The following is a 24,105-nucleotide window of genomic DNA, read 5'->3' on the forward strand; positions in this document are numbered from 1 at the left end:
TTGGTAAGGCCCATTTAGAAACTTGAACATAATATTTCCCTAAGTCTCTTACTGGTCTCGTTTGGGGTCTCTAGTTGCTGCTGTAATCCAAACAACAATGGTTATTAGGAGAGATGCTGCTTGGGGAAGCAAACTCCCCAGCCTGTGACTCCACATAACCCCTACCCCACTCTGCCCAAGCCCCATGCCCATCCCACTGTGTCCTTTTTTTCTTCCTTCCCCCTCTCTGCTCACCTATTCCAACCAAATCCCTAAACCCAAATGTAGCAAATGACATTTGAAAAAAAAAATCATAAAATTTCTTTCTAAAGAAAAATGGAGCATGTTTTCCACTGCATTCCAGATTGTGAAGACTGAACATGCAGAAGGTAGCTAATTGAGAGCACTAGTTGGGAATAAAAAAATGTCAATCACAGGTTTTTTGATATACCCTAAAGGTTATCAGAGATTCATTTGCAAAATCTTTGTATGAAGGACAATTCAATTGTCCTGCTGAATACAATCTTAATTATTATAGAATATATGATGCATCTCTTCTCTGTTTTACATTTTCTTAATCAGTATTTCTAAGCTGATATTTTATTTGAAATATACTCTTAAGCCTTCATAAAGTAATCGTTCCAGATTACCACATACTCATTCCTGAAACAAAGACATTATTTTAAATTAATTAGTCAGAGCAGGTTAGTGTGTTCATAACAATGTTCATTGCTTTTAGAAAAAGGAAACACTAATTTATTTTGCGTGATCTCCATAACAATATAAATGCTCATAAAATTTCACCATATGTTTATATTAAATGTTTCCAAAGATTTTAGGCATAACGAAGGATTTTATATCTTTCTAAGACACTGATTTTGGTGGAGGGTTCTCTTAAAACTAGTTCATCAAATAGTCAGAAGGGAAACTCATTTGTCTAGCTCTCTGGAAGAAAAAGAATGTTGTCCCTTTTAAGGACTCTCTTCAACCAAGTGGTGAAAGCACACAGTGATAAACAGAAATGACAGGAAGACTTTGGTAGCAAGCTTTTGTACATAGTAATTAAAAATAAAACGTGTATTTTACATAAGGATGATCTTTTAAATAATGTATTTAAAAACTATACGTCAAAGGATACAAGCATTTAAGGCTAAAGCTGAATTAGGGATGTTAAATTTCGATTAATGAACTAATCAAAAAGTCAATGGGATTTCCATTGACTATTCAATTACTCAATAAAAACCAGCATGTTCTGCCTTTGAAATATATAAGGGGTTCTTGTGCATTTCAAAGACCACGGGCTCCAAGTGGTACTTCCGCATTAAAGCCCCCAACAGAGGCTCTTGTACTTTTCAAAGATTGAAATGCCACATGGAGCCCGGGGTAAGCAGGACTTCCCGCTGGCCCCAGGCTACATGTAGCATTTCAACTACTTGGTGTCTTGTACATTTCAAACTGGAAATGCTGCAGGGAGCCTGGTGCCAGCAGGAGACTCTGATCCCTGCTGGCCCCAGGCTCCATGCGGCACTTCCTTTTTGAAATGTCCAAGAGTCCCAGCGGCAACTTGTGTACATTTCAAAGGTGGAATGCTGCCGCTGTGCCCCTGCTCCCTCCCACGGAGCTGGGGGGAACTGGCTTTTAAGCTGTCTCCCTTCTAGCACCCCCTCCTCTTCCAACCCTTGCTGCCTCTTTTTGACAGAACCAGCAAGGTGGGGAAGCAACTAGTCAACTAGTGTGTTGACTATCCAATAAGCTTTAGCTTATCAGGTAGTTGACTAGTTGATTAGTCACATACATCATTAAGCTGAATACTCAGACTGTGCATGTAAAATATATGCAAGGATTTTTTAGAGATGTGATTTTATAATATTCAGCAACAAAATATTGAAAAGTTTCAAGTAAATTTTAAACTAAAGTAGACATATTACAGCAATGCACAATTATTTCTGTCAATAAATTCAGAAACTGACAGTATATACCTCTGGGTTGGCACATGCCTGTTAAATAACTACATAACCACTTAATGGCTCTTTCACAGGTTTAATGTTATGCTAAAAGGTCTGGCAAGCTGGAAGGCTTTTCACAAGTTACTAGATCCACTTCAGAGGAAGACTCACCATGCTTCTACAGCTTGCTGTGGGAGCTGGCAGTAAAGGTCAGAATAAGGATAAGAAGAGGGGAAAGGCTGAACATGAAGACCCAGGGAAGGCATTGCCTCCCCTTGCCTTTTATATCCATCGCCTATGCCAGAGGACAACCATCTTGCTCACAGCAAATTTCAAATTTCTAAATATGTTTGCATTCCTAATTGGAAAAAAACCTGAAACTGCAAACAATGATTGTGTTGAAACATCTGTTTTGAGGCTAAAAGGTCAGGTTTTCAATTTGGGCCTCACACTCTCTTTGGTCAGAAATTTTTCCACCAACATGGTATTGAAATTAGTACATTTCCACGAACGGAACAGCTCAACTTTCATACAATGACTTATTTCAACAAAAATACCTTACGTTGAATAGGTTCTAGGTTGGAACACTGGTTAGATCTAGTTATTATTTGTGTGACTGAACATTCTGAGTTTTGTTTTAATGGAGGAATTATGTTGAGTGTCTAACAAATGGCAGACACTCCAGGTTAGGGAAGCAGCATTTTGATCTTTGAACCTCATCTCTGTGTTCAAATGGGTAATCTGTAGAGAAACAGGCAAACAGACAGACAAAACCAAACCCAGCAAGCACTGTCACAACTTCCTATTTGAGGAATTATTAAACTGCTGGTCGGCAAATATTTGCGCTACTCGAAGGTAAGTGCGGGAGAGCGGAGGGTGGGAGGGGGAGTCTCTCACCATTGATTTCTTTTACATTCAAAGAGCAGGCTGTAGAATTTAAGGAAGTTATTCAACAAAATAATTTTTACTAAGGACTGTCATTTTATATGTTTACAAAGAGACAACAATAATTCAGATAATCCAGAACTAATGAAGCCTGAAAGCAGAGGAAAATGGCATCTTTTAAATGAGCACTCAGGGAGCAGAAAATATAAAGGCTGCTTTCTGCCTTCAACCCACATTTCTCCTCTGAGGGAAGTAGATCAATATGTATTTTTTTAAGTCACACCTTCATTAATTTGCTACCATCTTGTCAGAGTTATAATGAAAGCATTAATGCTAATGACTTGGAGAATGACCACAAATGTAATCACCCTGGCCGAGTTTAATGCTTCAGCCTTTGTTTCATCATTGTAATACTCACTTGGAGAAATACATTTAATTAAGAGTATAAATAACACAATGCTACATGGGGGAAGAGAACCATGGCAACAGCAACAACAGCTTTTGATGCACATTGTAATGCATACATAGATTTTACATTAAGGTGGGTGGTGAGCAGGGCTTTAAAACTATGCAGTTAAATCATGTAAGCATGCACTGAGATTTAGGAATATGAAAGTTATACATATCTGATGTTTCCAATGTTGCTATCTAAGACCAGAACCTCCTATTCCATTCGGTGTCTTCTTGATATATTTTAGGCTCTTCTAGTTAGATGACTAACAATTTATTGTGAGCCAGTTCTTCACATCCTTACTCAGACCACACTCACAGTCAGTTTATTTACCAATAATGATAGAAATGTAGTCGTGTTAGTCTGGTGTAACTGAAACAAAAAACAGGACTATGTAGCACTTTAAAGACTAACAAAATCACCTAATAAACCATCTTGTTAGTCTTTAAAGTGCTACATAATCCTGTTGTTTATTTACCAATAAGTACAAGATGGGAAAGGACTTCACTGTTTGGCTCTATGTTTTTATATATACAAGTCATTGTGACTTAATTTTACTGAACTGTGACATGTTGTAGAGAGCCAACATGTTGTCCTTCATAAGGAGTACAGGCAGTCCCCGACTTACGCGGATCCGACTTATGTCGGATCCACACTTACGTATGGGGCTTTCTCACCCCGGAGCTCGCAGGCAGTGGTCCGCCACCTCGACCTCCGGGGCGAGAAAAGCTGCTCCCGGTGCCCCTGGTCTGCTGGGGACCGTCTCCAGCAGACCAGGGGCACCGGGAGCAAAGCCGCAGCGGCAGCGGGTCCCGCCCCAGAGCAAAGCCTCAGAGGCGCGGCACCCCGCCGCTGCGGCTTTGCTCCCCGTGTCCCTGGACTGCCGGGGGGGGGGGCGCAGCTAGTGTGTCTCCCCCCCCCCCCCCCAGCAGACCAGACTTTTGTTGTGGACCCTGGGGCAGAGCAGCTGGGGCGCTGCTGGTTGGTCCCGCAGCGCCGCTCTGGGCACTACTGGACCAACCCGGCAGCACCCCAGCTGCTCTGCCCCAGGCGTCCTGATTCAGCCGCTGCTGGTCAGTTTCAGCAGCGGCTGACTTGGGGCCGCCTGGGGCAGAGCAGCTGGGGTGCTGCTGGGTTGGTCCAGTAGCGCCGAGGAGCGGCGCTACTGGAGCAACCCAGCAGCACCCCAGCTGCTCTGCCCCAGGCGGCCCCAAGTCAGCCGCTGCTGAAACTGAGCAGCACTGACTACAGGAAGCCCGAGGCACAGTTGCTCTGCCCCGGGCTTCCTGGAATCAGCCGCTGATCAGTTTCAGCAGCAGCTGACTTGGGGATTTGGGGTTCTTAAGTTGAATCTGTATGTAAGTCAGAACTGGCGGTCAGTTTCAGCAGCGGCTGAATCTGGGCGCCAGTTCCGACTTACATACAGATTCAACTTAAGAACAAACCTACAGTCCCTATCTTGTACGTAACCCGGGGACTGCCTGTAGTTCCATCTTGGAATTGCTCATTCCTATTGTCATAGATAAGCAGAGCAGCTAGCCCCTGCCATGGCCTATGTAATTTCTGTTGCTGTTTGTCTTCTCTACATGATGAAAAAACCAGAGAATGCTACCACAGTGATAAATAAATTTCCAAACAATTAGGAATGTTCACCCATCTCTCTGAGAATGTTGCACTGTTCCCTATCAACATTGTATCTGAGCGCCTTCCTCATATGCTAGATTGGAAATTAAAAAATCCATAGTGGATATCTTGGGGTCTCTGGCACTTGTCTCATATCAGTTTATAGATTGCTGGATTGGAGGTTTGGGGTATGTTTTGTTGATCAATTTCTTTTGTTTTTCTTTTGTTGCAATGTCTGGTGTTCTTAAGAGGATGGCTAGGGAGTGGGGGGAGGGTGGTGGTATGAATGGTCATTCTGATTATAATGGAAAATATCAAATAGGCCAGTTTCATATAATTTCCTCTCTGTGATCATATTTTAGTCCATATAATCTCCCCCCACAGACAAATCCTCTCAAATGAAAATGCTTTGATCCTGGCATACATTCTCTACTCTGAAGTTGTGACCTGTATTGTCCCAAGCAATACAACTGTCATGCTGGTGGTTAGCTCAAGTTATGTCATGTAGCTGGTACTTGAGACACTAAGTGCTTTGAAAATTAGGGCCAAAGCCCATAATGAGCAGTGGCGCATGATCTAATGCAGGCACTGGGACACCATGCCAGAAAAGCAGAAGTGGGCAGCTGCTTTTTGTACTTGCTGGTCCTGTGTACTGTGTTTATATTCACTTTAATGTAGCAGTTCTCACACTGTGAGTCAGCAGTGAAATGCTGAGGAGGGGGGCAAAAAGGTTCGGATACCGATGTGGCTGACTTGGTGTGCCTGGCTGACGGGCCACAGAAAGGTACCTCCCTTTTTTCAGGTTCTTCAGCTGCACACCCATGCCTGGAGTTAATCCCAAAGCAAAGTCAAACATTTAGGTAGGCCATGCCCTAGCAGCTGCAGCTTTCTGTCTCTCCTGCACACACCTGAAAATCTTTCACTTTTTTCCCGTACATTTTCCCTGTGTTCTTGGCTGCTGTTTATGTGGATGCTGTTCCTCCACCTTTTATCTATGAGATAAGCATTTCCCTACCTACTTTGAGACTCCCACTTCGGTGCCTCAGCTTGAGCAAGACCTCTGAGCTGCTGATTAGCTGTGGGGTAGCACAGGACTCAGTCACACATTAAGTTAACGCAATTGCTGATTGGTGGAAATGTAGGTGCCTTAAGAAATTAGGCATCCATGGGATTATACACCAGCTGAGTGGCAGTTTTGAAAATGTCAGTGATGTTTAAATGGCAGTAATTTAGACAGGCATCTAAAGAGGCACATAAATACCTTTGAGGATCTGAGTGTATGTTCCATTAAGATTCTAGAGAAGTTATTAACTGCAAGAGGGAATAATGAGGGTATTATGAAGTTAGCATAACCCCCAGATGCAGAGGAAAGTTTTGTTATGAGGTGTTGCTTTTCTGGTATTTCATACAGTAAGCACATCCTATAGGTATGGTAGTAGTAGACCAACACCCAAGAGTTTAAGGTCTGACTTGGAACCCACTTTTTCCTTATTAGACCATTTCAGTTTCCACAGCAGTACAATGGAAACACCAGGAATTGTTAAGGGGTAAGCATGGCAGTTATTTTTTTGTCGGAGAAAAGGAAGGGAAAGCCAGTCTTGAAGCTGTGTTCTCCATGAGTCTCCAATTTGGAGGCACACTCTTGAAGACCGTTTGAAAATGTGACCTTCCAATTCCTGAATGCCATCCTTGAAGGCTCCCAAGTAAAAAGGAAGTTCTCCCACAGTTTGTTCTCACAGGGCAGCAATAAGAGTCCTTTCTTTTTCTGCAGCTAAGAAGCAGATCAATCCTCCTCTTTCCTCAGAGAGTTAATAACGAGCAGTATCCACAAAAACCTGACATGGGCCTTCCAGATAGGATAGGGACCTAAGGAAGTAAAAGAAAATAAATTGGGCACTCAGTTGTTCTGGCATAAATATCTCCATACTGGAGGTGGGTGGATATAGTTCATTCTGTTTCCTGGAGGATTTTGATATTTAATTCTGATTTGTAGTGAAAACCAAATATTACAAAATTATCTGTGAAAAGGAGTGTAGCCCCATCCCCAGCTGTGAAAATCCAGGCTGTTCCTGAGCTTGGGCACCAAGATTCTTGGGGCTTATAGGCTTTCATCTCCTGATCTGCCCACCAGGCGGGCTGCTAAGGAGCCGGGCAGGCAAGCTGGCAGAAAACCATACAGGATTACATTAGAACAAGGTCGAAATCTAACTGATTCTAATTGTCCGGAATGTTTCAATTCTGATGAGTTGGCAAATTCTGACAAAATTGTTTCATCAGAATTTTTCCAAACACATCTGTTCCAAACCCTTCAACAGTACTTCCCATAACCACGACATCACCCTTATGGGGTTGAAACTTCTGTAGCAGATGGCGATGAATAAGACTCCAAATGAAAAAGACAGACTAGAAAGAAGGGAGGAGCAGACACTTCTTCTCAAAACAGTCTTAATTGTTCAGTCACACATTAAGCTAATGGGAATTCTCTTAGCATTGGTTAATGGACAAAATCAGGACAGAATAAGGTGCATGGACAGAATAAGGTACAGCATGATGAAGGGCCCATCCACAAGCAAAAAAAAAGGGGGGGGGGAGGGGAAAGGGGGATTTTCAAGAAAGCCAACAGTAGCAAAACCATTGCCAAATTATGAGCAACAATTAACAAGATTCTAATAGGCCACACATAGTGTAGGAGCTTATGTACTCATTTAGTGCAGTCCGTTTGTTTAAATAATCTCAGTTTGCTTTTGCTCACTCTGGACACTGCAGAGAAAATTAGATCTCTTTAACACAGTGAGAAATTGGAGCTCAGTATGTAAACTGTTAATCTCTTGTGTAAATTTGCCATTCCAAATATAGTCTTAAGAATAAATATACATTCATATTTTAATTATTTAAAGATCAAATAGTACATGTAAAGAAATCAAACGTAAGTTATGCATGAGAATTTCTAAGATAAATTTAGTCACATTCCTTTGGTATTTTCACATTCCTCTTTCTAATGCTCAATTTCTCTTTGCTGAAAGTGGGTAGCATAAAAAACAAAACAAAAACAAATTTGTTTTCCATTACCAATGTGTATGGTGCAACGTTGCTCACAAAAAGAGACATGAAAGTAATTGATCTGACCAGTAAGCACAGGCATTATTTGAATCTTCATTTTTCATCAACTAGCTCTCTTCCTTAGCAAAAAGTGATGTTTGTTTATTAACTAGTAGAGGGGAAACAATTCCTGTTAAATTATTTATCTGATTTATCTTTTTTCAGATGCCAAATTTCTCAAATTTAAATATCCCATACTTCATTAGCATAAACCAGGCCGCCACTTTTTTTTCAAAATGGAGCTTTTTCTAAAAAACCAACAGTCTAGATGCGTATCTGTCGAAAATAAATCCTTTTTCAAAAGATCCTGTATTCCTCAAAAAATGAGGTTTACAGGATCTTTTGAAAAAGGGATTATTTTCGACAGATCCGTGTCTAGACTGCAGGGGTTTTTTTTTTTCAAAAAAGCTCTGTTTAGAAAAAAGCAGTGGCCATGTTTATGCTAATGAAGCACGGGATATTTAAATCCATGCCTCATTAGCAATTTCAACATGCCTAATCTACATCTCTCTGTCAACAGAGAAGTGTAGTGTAGACATACCCCCCATGTATAGACTGTATAGCTAAAAAACAGTTCATGGAAATTTTAGCCTATTAATGTTGATTGCATTTTGATATGGTGTTGAAAACTACCTGGCTCCTTTTAAATTCATATATATTGAGGACACTTAGCATCTAATACATCACACCTAAATCCCATTAAATAATTTGGAAGGCTGAACAATTATTTGAACTAGAATAGTACATTCTCGAAAAATTGACATCACAAGTATAATCTTTATTCCAGCCCCATAGTGGTGATATTTGAAAGTCCCTTGAAAGTTCATATGTTTGGATAATTTTGGATCAGTGCTTTTCTGAAGTTATCTAGCCTCTTGTTAAGCTACAGGGAACACAAGAGCATCATTTCTCATTTTATTTCTCCTAGTCACTTCTTATTCTTTATTGTACTGGATACAAAACCAGAGCAAGCTCTCTCACTATTATCAGGTCCACCTCTGGACCTGACTGCTAAGAGCAGAGACTAGGAATACAAATTAATGCAGATACATTTAAGCTATTGGGCTTTTTCTGAGCCCCAGAAATGGTTCAACTTGGGTTTCACTTCAGTATTGGACAAAGGTTCACATTGATGCTTATTTTCTCTCTCCTGATTAGAGAAAATATTAAACTCAAATCATAGCCCAATAGTGAATTCTGTTAACGAGTGGAACCAGAAAAGTCATGAATTTTATATTTTTTTCTGAATTTATGGTGATGTGTCATACTTTTGCTCCCGAAGGGAAATCTTTATGATACTCTGAAAGTTCAGATTCTGGCTGCTGTCATGAGTAATCCTTGCATTAATGGGTGTATTTATAGATAAATTACAAGCTCTTCATCATTTTAGAAATCAATGAAGCAACTTACCAGAGGAAGCTGGAGTAATTCGTTGCTATCCATTGCTCTACTATATATTTTAAGCAATAAAAAGAAAGATAATTTTTCCATTAAGGACACTGTGACCGTGTATCTTAGAAGGGAATTCATGAGGCTGACAGAAGAAGTTATGGAATGAATTATAATTGAGGGTTAGAAAACAGGTTTGGGTTTCAAAGGCTGGTTGTTCTGTTGCCGCATTGGATACTCTTGCTGTTCTTTGACAAGATGTAATATGATAACATGGGCTTATTTGTTCCCCTCCTCTGTGTAGGTGTGCACAGAAGATGGGGAGAGAGAAAAATTGATCCCCATTCCCTTCCTCAAAGAAAGTGGATAAGGGTGGGAAAGGAAGTGGGGTTATGACTCAGCTGGCCCTGCATGAGGGGACTGACACAGCACCCATGTTGCATGGCACAGGGATCAGTATGCCCCTGGGGGGCAGTGTGTCTTGTGGAAAAACATTAAGCTGGAGCTTAATGCCACAATAGAGCCAATAGTGTTTGAATAAGCATGTGTGTGATGGGGTGACCTGGTTTTAGGTAAACATTTGGGGGTCAGTGTTTTCAGAAGTGCCTATTATGTAGATGTCTCTGCTTTAGAGTGTCCAACTTGGGACCTTTTACGGCCCAGGGTTCAGAATGGCAGAGAACCTCTAGTTCCCACCACAAGGATATATGTGCATGGTCTGCAACACAACCTAAGCATCTGGACATTTTGATCAAGAATTTGCTATAGCTACTAAGCTCATCAAACTGTTGAAGTGCCAGATACATCAAACCAGTCTGATCAATTTACGCTCACAATATTTAGTTCAGATCCAATTGGAAAGATGTTTAACCCAGCAGATAGTGCTGAAAATGATTTTCCCATACAACTAAAATATGAGTTAAGAGAACTCAAGTGCTGTCCCTAGCTCACTTTATATTTTAATTTACCTTAAAAGACTTGATTCATTTTGTCTCTTCCGGTGTCATGAGACCTGCATATGTGGGAACAAGTTTAGCTGTTAGGCTGGGATATCTGGCTTCTTTATCTCGCCCACATCATGGCTTCCATTGTTAACCACCTTAGAAACCCTTAGTCTGTTCATAGCACTTTAAAGACTAACAAGATGGTTTATTAGATGATGAGCTTTTGTGGGCCAGACCCACTTCCTCAGATCAAATAGTGGAAGAAAATAGTCACAACCATATATACCAAAGGATACAATTAAAAAAAAATGAACACATATGAAAAGAACAAATCACATTTCAGAACAGGAGGGGAATGCGGGGGAGGGGGGGGAAAGGAAGGAAGGTAAGTGTCTGTGAATTGATATTTCCACTTACCTTCCTTCCTTCGCCCCCCCCCCCCCTGCATTCCCCTCCTGTTCTGAAATGTGATTTGTCCTTTTCATATGTGTTCATTTTTTTTAATTGTATCCTTTGGTATATATGGTTGTGACAATTTTCTTCCACTATTTGATCTGAGGAAGTGGGTCTGGCCCACGAAAGCTCATCATCTAATAAACCATCTTGTTAGTCTTTAAAGTGCTACATTGTCCTGCATTTTGCTTCAGCTACCCCAGACTAACACGGCTACATTTCTATCACTGTTCATAGCAAGAGAGAGTGAGAAAGGTGTTTCTTGTTCCTTGTAATATGTTTGTCTTTGCATACCGTCTGCCTTAAACCACATTCTAATGCTGCTTTCAATTCTGCCTTATACTGTAATGGGATCTGGTAAGTACAGTGTTTTATCTGAATGGGTTATGAAATAGCACCCCCCTGGGTAAAGCTGAATGTGAAATAATTTCCTCCTCTTCATTCTTGAGGTCTATTTTTGAGAATTCATTGTCTTATTTTGTATTAGATTGTTTCACAGAATTGTTTCTTTTTTCCTGGGGACTGAATTTGTGTGTGTGTACACACATGCACGTGTGCACACATTAAGGGACAGGAGAAGAGAAAAGGAGCTTTGTTGTTCATATATGGTGCATATAGAAATCCTTGTGCATATTTTACAAGAGAACAGCCTGGGAGTGGTGCTACGTTCAGAGGCTGTAGAGGATTTGCCTCTCCCAAAGTGCAGATCCCCATTCACTCTCATTTCTGCATCTCAAGTAGAGGCATGTGTCTTTCTTTCCCTCATGTCGTGAATTTTTCCAGGCTATGATTTTCTCCCTGCCTGCACTGTCAATTTCCCAGCAAGTCAGAATGACTACGCAGGCCTTTGCTTTCTCCTCAAAGTCTACAAAAGTACAGCTGCCCACAGCTAAAAGGTAGAACACAGCTGTTTTTAGTGAGCACATTTATTGTTAAGGTCAATGTATAACAGAGAAAACATACTCATTGAAGCAACACACATGGTGCACGTTGAACCTCTCTAGTCCGGCACTCTCTGCTCCAGTAACATCTGTGGGCCGGCATGATTTTGGTTAGCCAGATGTCTACTTATCATGGATGTGGTGACATTTTCAGCAGTCCCATAAAGTTTGTTTACAGACACAAGTCCTGGCTCTCAGTGTTTTCTGCTATTATTTCACTCAAATTTACCCCAAATGTCTTCTAAGAGCCCAGCAAGCAGTGGAAGTGTTGGTAATGCTACTAGACAATATTGACCTCCCATGGTTTGGCAAATTCTCTGGTTCAGCCCTGGTAAGGTCCTGAGGGTGCAGAACTAGAGAAGTTCAACCTAAGCTTACTGGAGGTGACTATTAGCTCCAACCAGGGCTCTGACAGGAAAAAATCATTCAAACCCCACATAGGATTTTTTTTTCTGTGCTTGGAACTTCATAATATCCTTTTCTCAGAAAAAGAACACATATTCATACATTATCCTTTCCTTTATACAGCTTGGTTACGTGATCTACCAAGACCATGAATAGATAGTCAGTCAGACAATAGTTTCCCTTCTGGGCATAGCTTCTAAAGCTTGGGTCCAGAGATAAGAATTTGCATTCCCTTCTCTGGGTATCTCCTAGGAAACCCACATCATCTTGTTTTAAAAGTGACTTCTTGTCTGGTACATGGTTTAAAATTCTTTAATGCTTATAACATTTCCAAGATTTTATATTGGCCAAGTCTTCCCCTAGGAGTACTAGGGAGAGACATAAATAAAGGTGTCCCACAGGGGTCTATACCAGGACTGATATTATTCTACATATTCATAAATGATATGAGAAAAGGGGTAAACAGATAGCAAAATTTGCAGATGATACAAAACAAGACAGTTATGTCCAAAGCAGATTGTGAAGAGTTACATAGGGATCTTGCAAAACTGGGTGACTGGGCAACACAATGGCAGATGAAATTCAGTATTGATAAAAGCAAGGTTATAGACACTGGAATATAAATATCCCAACTGTGTAAATATGACATGATGGGGCCTATGCTAGCTACCACCACTCAAGAAACAGATCTTGGAGTCTTTGTGGATAGTTCTCTGAAAACATCCACTCAGTGTGCAGCAGCAGTCAAAAGTATCTAACGATGTTGGGAATCATTAGGAAAGGTATTGATACTAAGACTGAAAATATCACATTACCTCTGTATAGATCCATGATATGCCCTTGGTGCTGCTCTTATAGGGTATGTCTACACTGCACTGCTATTTCTGGGTACCGGAGGTATCCTGAAATAGCTATCCCACGTCTACACAAGCCACTCATTATTTCAAAATATTTTTCAAAATAAAAGGTGTGTTATTTCGCCATCCCGGTAAACCTCGTTGCACGAGGGATAAGGGAAGGCTTGAAATAGGCCATTATTTTGAAATATGGCGCTCTACAGACATGCCAAATTTCAAAATAAGCTATTTTGAAATAGATTTGAGATAATATACGCAATTTGCATAGTGCAAACTGCGTATCTTATTTCAATTTTAGGATGCTGTGTAGATGTACCCATAGTGGCAACAACAATGGAGAATGATTAATGCATGTCCTGAGTGAGATTACAGGGCACAAGGCTGAATGGCTTTAACTACAAGTATACCAATCACATCCCTGATTTTCACAACCTGGAACACTTTATTGCAAATACAAAATGAATGTCACTCATAAAACTAAGGAAAAGAATCAGACCAGTTTCTGTTGTGAGTATTACAGGAATTAAAGATGAAATCAACAACAGCTAGCCCAAAAGCTCCATGATCTGAACACTTCTAAAGCCATTTTGTAAATAGAACAAATTACAAGCAACTGTGATTTCAAGGACTTTCTTTCCATCCCAAGGTCTTTATGACTTCACAAAGCCAAACAGCACTGGGTTATGCAATCAACAAAGTCCTGGCAAGGACTTGAAGCACGGTAATTTAATATTTGTCTGTTTTAATTACATACAGCTCTCTGATCTGCTCCAACTGTATCTGAAGCCATCTATACCTTGTCCTCTCTCCTTGTCACCTCCATGCTGTCATCTCCCAAGTTATTTCTCTCCGGTCTGAAGCACCTTCTGTGTACACCCTTTCCTCTTTGTTTTTCCTCCCCTGAAATCACTGACAGCTGTTTTCTGCCTGTCTCTATTGAGCCTGTGCCTTCATGTCCTACATTCACAAAGCTGAAGCACACAGGGATGAGTGTTTCTGTGGGAGATGAAGAGAGTGTTGCCATTCACCCATGAACAGTGATGATACACACTTGAGAGTAGATGCTGAATCTTCCTCATTTACAAGTTTATTGTCACAAATGTGACTCACGCTAGCTTTTGGTTACAGAAAGACAGAAAATGGCAGGTACAAGCAGCCCAAACAACCTGTTTGGCCTGGATCATAAATTCTGCTGTAAACATTCTCAGCCTACAATGTATATATATTTTACTTACACACACACACACACACACACACACACACACACACACACACACACACACACACTTTTGCACATGACAGGAGGTCAAGTGCATTGGAGAATTACCTGCAAATAGAAAATATTGCATCACTGGTCTTCTTCAGATAATTAGGAATTCATAAACTCGAGCTTATCTGTTTTTATTACAACAATGGTTAGTAGGTCAGATCCCTTTATGAGTTCACAGAGCAGCTAAGTTGGGCCTATAAAAGTCCGTTCAACTAATATCAAATATTTTCAAAAAGAGCTGTGTATTAAATTTTATTTTTCTGTCAAATGAGGGGGCAAAAAATCTCTACCAGACCTCACACAAAAGCTGCTTTGTGTCTCTTTTGAATGAAGAGTGACTGCATTTACACTTTGTTTCCTTCTGAAGCTTCCTCATAGAAAAAATAATTCATCGCTAAAATGGGCTCTGCCTGGTCAAGGTTTCCTCATCCTGATCTCACAGTTAGCTTTGTACACTTCACGTTCATAAATAGCTTGAGAGTTTTCAAGCATCTGAGGTCATTGAGCTTCACACAATTGTTCTTTGTTGTGCTACGTGAAGGAGATTGCATAAGGCCAAGCTTGGAGTTCCTGGGTATTATATTTCTCAGCATTGAAGGCCTATCTCTTTGAACTCAAAAGTAGTGAGGTTATCTAGAATGACCGTGGCAATTGTTCTACATGCTTTGTAATATCACACATGATTTCAGAAGTGGAAGTCCTAGAAAATTATAGCAACCTTCAGAGTGGATAATATCTATCAAGTCTAATGAAATAATATTGAATGGATAGTATTATTGATTGAATGGATCCTTTATTTGTCAAAGAAGTATTTAATCAATATTTTTATGCATTATTTGTCCAGGTTAGCTGCCTATTACATTAGTCTATAATGAGTGATTGAACATTACCTCAATGTTAATCACAGTAGCCAAATTAAAATTAAAAACATAAATGAAAATTAATTGCTACTCACTTGGCCTAAACTACCAGCAGTCTGCATTCTGCACTGAAGAAGCTCCCATTTTTATTAAAGAAATTAATCTACATTTGTGGAACAATAGATTAAATAGCCCATCCCTATAATATAAAAATGGCCCATGTTAATTTTCTTTACTTTTGAATACTCTTGGACCTAAGCCTGCTAGTCTCACTTCACAGTGAATGTGTACCATTGATTTATAAGTGACAGACCACTTGATTTAGTACCCCACCCGACACTATATTTCTGCACATGGAGAGGGTCCAAAATGCATGGATCAGGGCCAAGAAAGGTGCATAAGAGGAAGCGCCTGCTCGCCTGTTGTTTTCCCCTTAACCGTGACATACGTTGTTCTTAATGAGCTCTGTACTGATCTGGAACCACAGCTGAGACTAAAATAGGAAGGGACTGAGTAGAGATTGGCTACTTTCAGCAGCATAGGTTCTTGTTTGTTTGGTACTGATTTAGAAAAAAGGATGCCATGCATGAGTCACCACCGCTACTGCTGCTTGCAGCTCCTTGGAAGTCACCCGTCCACGTACTGATCTGGAACAACCATATCTAGCTTTTAACATCAGATGGTCTGATTGCAGTGAATGATGCAGCTAACTAGATGGTGAATTAGTAAAATAGGTGAATGGTTGTTCTTTCGGTACATTTTAGGTTCAGTCAGAGAAGAAATCGCTATTATCTATAAAAAAGGTAATGCAAGATTAAAAGCATTTGACAATGAATTGACTGCTAGAGGTGTGGGTAAGAATAAAACCCAGATCCTCCGCTGATATAACTCATCCTAGCAACACTGAGTCAACTATGCTATGCTGATTTATACCAGCTAAGGATCCGTCTGACAGTTCATAGACTGTTGCCTAGGTATGCATGGAAATTCTTTTTCTTTCTGAGATATATTCGTCTTGCCAGAACTAAGTAGTGTGTGGGAGCTTGTATTCTGACAACTGCATTGCCTGCTGCACATCTTCACGCCTCAGACTTCTTGCCTGTCTTGATGAGAACATCTCCAATCAGTTATTTTTTGCTCTTCTGACTTTTTCAGCAATTATACCATTCTCTTTGTTCCTCAATTTATTCAAATAATGTAATTGTGGCATATTCTGGAAAAGCATGTAATGCTCTAAAAATGTGAGTAGTTACAAAGTGTTCACAGATGCAACATCTCTCTCCATGCCCTTCAATCCTGGTTGCCTGGTCAACTTATATACAGGACACATTTTCAGAAGGGCAAGTGATAAATTATATCGCAATTTCTGTTATGCACATGCAATACACACCCATAGGTACATACACATAGGTATTGAAAGCTGGATGCCCAAAAACTGAGGCTATTTTTTTGAAAAGTGAGGCATATTACCATCTGCTATACTTGTATGGTGTCTAATGATAAAGGAGTCAATAATTTCCATTCAGTGTCCAGCGGGCAAGTTTGTACATTATAATAATCACCCATATAATTGCCAAACCTCAAGTGGGGATGTAAAGTAGAGCTGGTCAGAACATTTTAAGTAAAATATGTGGTTTTCTCAACATGGAAATGGGGCACAGGAAGAGACAGTGTAAGTGGAAAACCCAGATTCAAGTCCATCCTTCGCCTTCTTCAGAATGAGCATGGATGAAAAATTCTGCTCCAGATCAGGCAGAGCGGGGACTTGGAGCTGGGCCTTCCAGGCTGTGCACACTTCTCCAAGAAAATAAACCTCAGATTTTATCTGAAAACCAACATTTCACTGCAGTTCCATTTTGTGACAGGTTTTGGTTTCATTCCAGTGTGGAACCCAAATAAATTTCGAAACCTCAAAAAGATTTTGTGTAATGGAATTGTTCTCCTCTGGTCAGCTCTAATGTGTGTAGTGAACTCACTGCTAGATGTAGTCCCACCAGGATAGGAGCACTGAAGAAGTTTGTTTCATTTCGTATACTGCATCTATTCTGTGATCGACGGAACATTTTGATCATTAGAGCTATCAGGCCATATCTGCACTATGTCTTTAAGTCAGCAAAACTTTTGTCATGCAGGAGTGTGAAACACACACACACATACACACACACAGAGCAATATGTTTTGCTGAAATAGGTACTGGCTGAGCTATTTTACTATGTCAACAGGAAAGCTCTCTTTGAATGGCATAATGTGGTTGCATGAGCAATTTTACAGCAGCACAGCTCCTATTGCTTCTGTAAGCTTGTAAGTGTAGATATGGCTTACATCTGAACTTTGTTAAAGGCACTCAAAAATGTAAAAGGAAAATAATCCTAAATTCAATCAGGTATGAATAAAATAACCTTCAACTAGCAGTTCTCTTGAGTCCCCTTCCATTAGTCTAAGCTAATTTCAGCAAGCCATTGAATCAGTAGAGTACAAAACAGCATACATGATAGAAAAGATGTGATTTCCCAATCCTGTAAAGTAGTTGTTAGAGCTGGTTAGAAAAATTCCAATTAAACAGCATTTCATCAGTATTTGCTGATTCTGCAAAACTGAAACATGTCCCAGAAATGTTCTGATTTTGCTGAAATTCTAACAGAACGCTATCTGCCAGGTGTCCTTCTACCTTACCCACATAATTCATTGCAACCTGGACTTTCAGGGTCCCTGGCTCTGGAGCAGACAGTGGATGCAAACTGTCCTGAACCCAAGGACCACAGGACTTCCAGGATCCTAACAGAAATCAAAATGGATTTTGAAATAGCTAAATCCTCCATTAAATGGAATTACCTTTCTCCGCACATTTCTACTCATCATCCCTGTAGGCCAGTTCTAGACCTACAGGGTTTAATTCTTAACACCTCCCCATGTAAGTAGTCAGTAGTGCAATGAGAAGAGTTTCACTGACATGAGGAAGGATTTGCGGCCATGGACCCAATGTCATTGGGAATAGTGGGGTCACTTTCTTGGTATCAGTAATCATACTTAACCACAAATTAAATGATGCAACAAGGTAACATTTGAGTTATTTCTCAAATATCTCATTAATATTAGAATAAAAGGAGACTAGTATTACATTACTTTATCATTTAGTTTGACAAGCCTTGGAAATGGGTTACATAGGGGATTAGCAGTCAAAAGTTACAAGTCAGGAAGTTGATTAGGCAATTTATCTTTCAGCTATCTTACTGTTAGATTATTAAACCCTGACACTTGCAGCCATGCATGCTAATAGAGAACAATTTCTCAGCTACAGTGTAATTGCTGTTGCCAGTTTATTTTAGAGTAAAAGGTGCTACTGTTTCAAAGGGGATTAAGTTTATGGAAGAGTCTGGATGTTGACAATCAATCAGTGATGTGCTGCCAATATTGTAATAAAAGATTTTACTTCCTTAGCATTAAATAAACTATGTGTTCCACGGCACATATGTTTGCAGAGTCAGAGGTTAGGGGATATAAGAACTTACACAGAAAAGACCAGAGCTGGGGATTCTACCGATAGCCAAAATCAAAGCTACATTTTTGTGACAGTCATGGACTCTATGTGTTTTAAATAGAATGTCTAAGGCTTTAGATATTTCATTATTTCTCCGGGGTTTGAATCAAAACAAGCACTAGGTTTACAGAGGTAGGCCCTGACCCTGCAGTTTATGGTGGTGGGTGGATTACTGCACCCACATGAAACCTCAGTTGCAAAGCCCTCTTCCTGGATGCTGGCAGTAATAGGAATGTGGCCTTAGCAAAAAGGTATCTGTCCAGGTTCTGCTACTCCTCCCTTGGCACAGTTTGATAAAGGGAAGCAAATGCAGCACGAGCTCTCTCCCTTCACCTATCTTCCTGCATTGCTGTTGCTGTGGGGGAGAATAGCATTTTAATAGTTCAAAGAAGCTGTATAATGTTGTTAATGGTTTAGATTGTGAGCTCTCTAGGACTCTGGCTGGGCCTTTGTATGATATTGTAAATATCTGTATTGCAAAATGAAAGATATTAAAATAATATGACCTATAACTATGGTGCTGGAAAATTGTTACTTTTGCCGCTCCTATCCCCCTAATTGTGATATTTTGGTAAAATTTAGTGTGACGAGCTACCAGCCCCCATCACAATGGGGGAAGAAGGTGACACGGCTTTGCAAACAAGCATATTAAATGCAACTGATTGAAGTGTTTACACATAGAATATATTGCTAACATTGTGTTCAAGTTGTGGAATTTGAATGAGGTAACACCATTGCTAGAATTAGCTGACTTTCTGGCCTCATGGAATTCTATGGCAAAAGTTCTATTCACTTCAGCAGGATTTACACATTCAAGATAAGATTGCAGGGTATGCTCACCTGTAGGGTTGTCAGGTGTCTGGTATTGAACCGGAAAGTTCAGTATTTTCACCTCCTGTCTGGTAAAAAAATTCAGAAAATACTGGACACCTAAAATTTCCGGTACTTTCTGATTTTTTCCCAGCCAGGAGGTGAAAATCCTGGGCTGTCCAGATCAATACAATGGCAGCCTGGCAACCCTAGTGCTTATCGGGTTCTGCAGGGGAGCTGTCCAGCCCACGCAGAGAGGCAAGATGGCGGACAGCCACCGGAAGCCTTATAAGGCCAAAAAGTCTCACCATGCGTTTCTTAAAGGGGCCACGCTGGGTTTTTTTTTTTGCTTAACAATTCTTGGGGTCCTTTTTGGGGGGGGTATTTTTTCTGAAACCATCTGGCAACCCTACTCACCTGGCAACGTTATTTGAAACTGCTTGTCACTTAGTGCTCCACAAAAGTATTTTTAATGGGTTGCTGGAAGAAAAGTCTTTTGTAGCAGGAATAATGTAATAGTACTGAGCTGAGTGAAACTAGCAAACCATTCTTCACACTGAAAGTCTCCCCAGTTTGTTCTGTGTGATGTTAAACAAAAACTCCAGCTCCAAGTTTACCTTTTTGTGACATCTGGAGGACGTCACACACGTCTGACTACATTAGGTACTTATATGAACCCCATTATTGTAGTACTGATGTGTCTCGTAGTCTTTAATATATTTATACTCATAGCACTCCGGTGAGATAGAGAAATCTCATAATTCCCAGATGAGAAATGGAGGCACAGAGGCCAGATTTCCAAAGTTATTAAAGTGCATAAGGATGCAGATACCTAGTGACATTTTCCAAATGAGCTAGAAATTAGGTTCATAGGTGTTTCTGGAAATCCAGTTACGTGCCTATCTGCAGCATTAGGCACCATTTACAAATCTGATACAGAGAGATTAAAGACCAGAATTGTAAAAATATTTAGGCATTGCAGCTCAGCATTGCATTGTCTAATTGATTTAGGGGCCTAAATATAATTTACAAAAGGATTTAGGCTTTTAATCCCCAGACCATTTCACACATGTGAAAGCACTAGCAACCTAAATGTAATGCAGCTTAGCTAAGGGTGGGACCTATAATCTTCTAGGTTCTATTCCCACTTCTGCTGCTCACTTATCTGACTCATAGTTTGTGTGGATGCACCATTATACAAAGGTTAATTAGGCTTTGCAGAAGTCCTGTGGGGTAGGTAAGTATCACTGTGCCCATTTTACATAGGGGAGTTGGAGGATGAGAAGAAATAAGTGAAATGGCCTTCTAGTCCCATACCAAGTCTATTAGACAGGGGCCCGCAGCCAAGCCATAGAGAATATATGGGAAATATTTTTCACTAAATAGTATTGTTAAGCGATTATATCTATTTATTTTAATTTATTTTTGTTTGTGAAAATGCTCCAAATTTGGTGAACTTGAAAATAACATTTGCTTGGGCAAAATTCTGATTGAAGTTAGTGGGAGTTTTGCATGAGTAAATACTAAAGGTTCTGTCACAACTTTGTCTTGGCAGCAACCCCTTAAAGGAGATGTCTGGGGAGCAGAAGTACACATGTCCAGCTGCCTCCACTAAGCTCTGGGGTACATCAATCTAATGGGGCCAGCACTCTGCACTCCAACCGATGCCTTCTTGCTGTTTCTTTCCCCCATAGAAGTCCCAGTTTAGCCAAACGAAGCAGTGCAATCAGCAAATTAGGTTTAATAAAAGTATAAAGGAAAAGCAATAGATATTAAAGGTGAACAGGCAGGATATTGCAAGATGAACAGGCAGGATATTGTCTTCTCTTAATTCAAAAGGCCTTGGGTATACCCCAGTTCTCTCTTCCACCCCATGAGTTCACCTTGTCTCAATCTCTTTCCTCCTCTCAGCCCAGGGATCTATGCTCTGCTTTCTGCAAGGGCAGACATTCTGTTGGCTGGCAAACCTCTCTTGGGATTTCAATACCTGTGACCCCCATCTGAGTGGAATTCCCTCTGTGTAACTCCTCCTCCAGTGCTGGAATGATTTTCCCATGTAGATAGATGTGGCCATGCTAGCCAAGAGCAGCCTCCTTAACTCCTTCCATAGTGGGAAAGGTTTGTATGCCTTGTCACAGGGTCACTTTCATTTATTCACTAATATATTCAAACCAATGTGACTAAACATTATTCTTTTGATTTTTCTTCCTATGATGAATCATATCCTAAAGTCTATTGTTAACAACTGGATGCTTGCCACATTCACAGCTGAACAAGCTGCAGAAATATAAAAACATTTTCTGAACTAGCTAAGTGACAAACCTATTAAAAGCCTTTGATGGTGTGCAGTGTATTTGCGGCTCAAGCGTGGGATAATTTGCTGCATGCTTACCATTGTTGAGAAATGAAGTTTTAGGCACCATTTTGCTCACTGCTGAAGGGAAGGCTTAATGCTATATGCATTGTATATGCCTGCTCAGTCTTAGACAGTTACAGTGAGAGTGTCAATCTAATAAGAAAGAGCTGTAAATAATAGTCATTTGTAGCTTTTCATAAATGCACACCATATTTTACAAGCACCTGTCTTCCTCAGTCTCTGTCTTTGAATCCCTCCTCATCCCCTCCTTTATTACTGTAACAAGTTTAAATTCCTCACGTCTGACCTATGTTTAAACTCTCATTGCTCCAACTGGTCCTTTAGCCTCGTGATAGCTAAAGAAGATGGAAAAAAGAGGACAAGCTTTCATTGCAATAGCCAAGGAGTTAGAGAAAGCTGGTAGAGAATGCAGCTTCTCCCAAATCTGGAAGAGAAGAGAGCTCCCCTCAGCTTTAAGTGTTCTCCCTGTCAGTGATATCCACCTCACCAAACTCTCTTATTTCCTTTTCCTCCTATTCATAAAACAACTCCTCCTCCTCCTGCCTAGTTATATCCTCTAGAAGATTTATTTCTTCAGTAGATCCACAAACACTGACCCACAGCAGTCAAATGCCTTCCCCCTTCGCCCACCCTCAACTTCATGACTTTAAACATCTCTGACTAGTAGGATGCGTCTACACATTATGGGGCTTAACTCGAAATAAGCTACGTAAATTGAGTTACATCAATTGCATATCTTATTTTGAAATAGCTTATTTTGAAATAGGAAGTGTCTACACAGCACTTATTTCAAAATAGAGTACTCTTCCTCTGACTTCCCTTATTCCTCGTACAATGAGAGTTATAGGAGTCAGAGTAAGAAGTCCTCCAGTTTGACAGTATTTTGACACTATTTCAAATAACTGCCTGCTGTGCAGGCACCAAGTTATTTTGGAATAGCGCTAGTTATTTCAAAATAGTATTGCAGTGTAGATATACTCTTATACTATGTCTAGACGGCCCCTCTAGCACAAAAGTATATGCAAATGAGGCAAAGTATGGGATATCACTGTGCCTCATTTGCATAATTAATGAGGTGCTCGTTTTTGCGCAAGAGGCTTTTGCACAAAAAGAGCCATCTGCATGGTTCCTTTTGCACTAAAACCTCCTCTTGTGCAAGAGCTGTTCTTCCTCTTTCTTTCAGGAAGAATGGCTCTTGCGCAAGAGGGGGGGTTTTGCGCAAAAAGGAACTGTGCAGACGGCTGCTTTTTGTGCAAAAGCCTCTTGCACAAAAATGGAGTCTCATTAATTCTGCAAATGAGGCACAGCAATATTCCACGCTTCACCTCATTTGCATATTCTTTTGTGCAAGAGGGGGCAGTCTAGACATAGCCCCTGGGTTTTATACTGTCATCAATCAATGTGGTATCTAAGGGCTAGAATATTAGAAGTAGTTAGGTGCTTAGCTTTCACTGAGTACGTTCCATGTAAAACTAGTAGCAGCAGTGAAGATCCTAGTGGGTTTAATGGAGTCTCTGACACTTCTGTTTTTTAAACCCTTTGCTTGGAGTAGCATTTGTTTTTTTATTTTCCCTCCCTTTGTTGGCTTTTTATTGTTGTTGGTAGGGGCTACAGGGCAGTAGGGTGTGTTCACATTGTTTTGTTCTTATGATGAGGAGGCCTTTTCCAAGACAAAGGCTTTGCAGCATTCCTAAAGATGCTCAGATTTTAGATTCACTTGATCTCTGGAAGCTCATGCCATAGTCAGATCTCTTAGGCAAAGAATGCTTTGTCCCCAGATTTCACATGCTTCAACCTGGAATTTGCAATCTGCATTGTGGCAGAGAAGCACAATGGCACAGCAGTTCATAGGCTGAATATCATTCTGTAATGTAGACGCAGCTTGATTTGTTAATTTCTTTGGAAGTTAGGACCAAAAGCCTTAAACTGGCAGCAACAACAGATGCATGAGCATGAGACTGATATGCTAACAGTGGACTAAGCCACAGAAGGCAGACAGTGGCAGTCTGTATTAACTGGCATCTGTGCGTCGTCAGTAAATCGGTACCCTCTGGTTGTTTCAATGTGTGTTATCTCTCTGGCTGTTAGACTGTGAGCCCTTCAAGCAGGGACTTGCTTTCCATTTGTGTTTTGTACAGTCCCACTAGGTGCCCGATTTTGAATCACTTACTCGACTGGTGAGCCAGCTCTCACACACAAGTATCCCCGCTGAGGTCAAGTGAGCAATTGTTCCACAGTGTTAAGGGTTTGTAATGTGGCCCTTAGTAGGCCAGATTCT

At 40.5% G+C, this 24,105-nt stretch overlaps 1 long non-coding RNA gene across 3 annotated transcripts in view; it reads left to right on the forward strand.

The window, feature by feature from the left end:
- Window positions 1–2,036: 2,036 nt before the first annotated feature.
- Window positions 2,037–24,105, forward strand: part of LOC142829946 (uncharacterized) — a 143,231-nt gene continuing 121,162 nt past the window's right edge. The window contains exon 1 of one of the 3 annotated variants that reach the window (XR_012904896.2): window positions 2,037–2,780. This is a non-coding gene — a long non-coding RNA (uncharacterized LOC142829946). The remainder of the gene's footprint in view (window positions 2,781–24,105) is intronic. The other 2 variants (XR_012904894.2, XR_012904897.2) reach the window with 2 other exon arrangements.

This window comes from Pelodiscus sinensis, chromosome 6 (genome assembly GCF_052426305.1).
Source record: "Pelodiscus sinensis isolate ZL-2025 chromosome 6, ASM5242630v1, whole genome shotgun sequence".
NCBI classification, from domain to species: Eukaryota; Metazoa; Chordata; order Testudines; family Trionychidae; genus Pelodiscus; species Pelodiscus sinensis.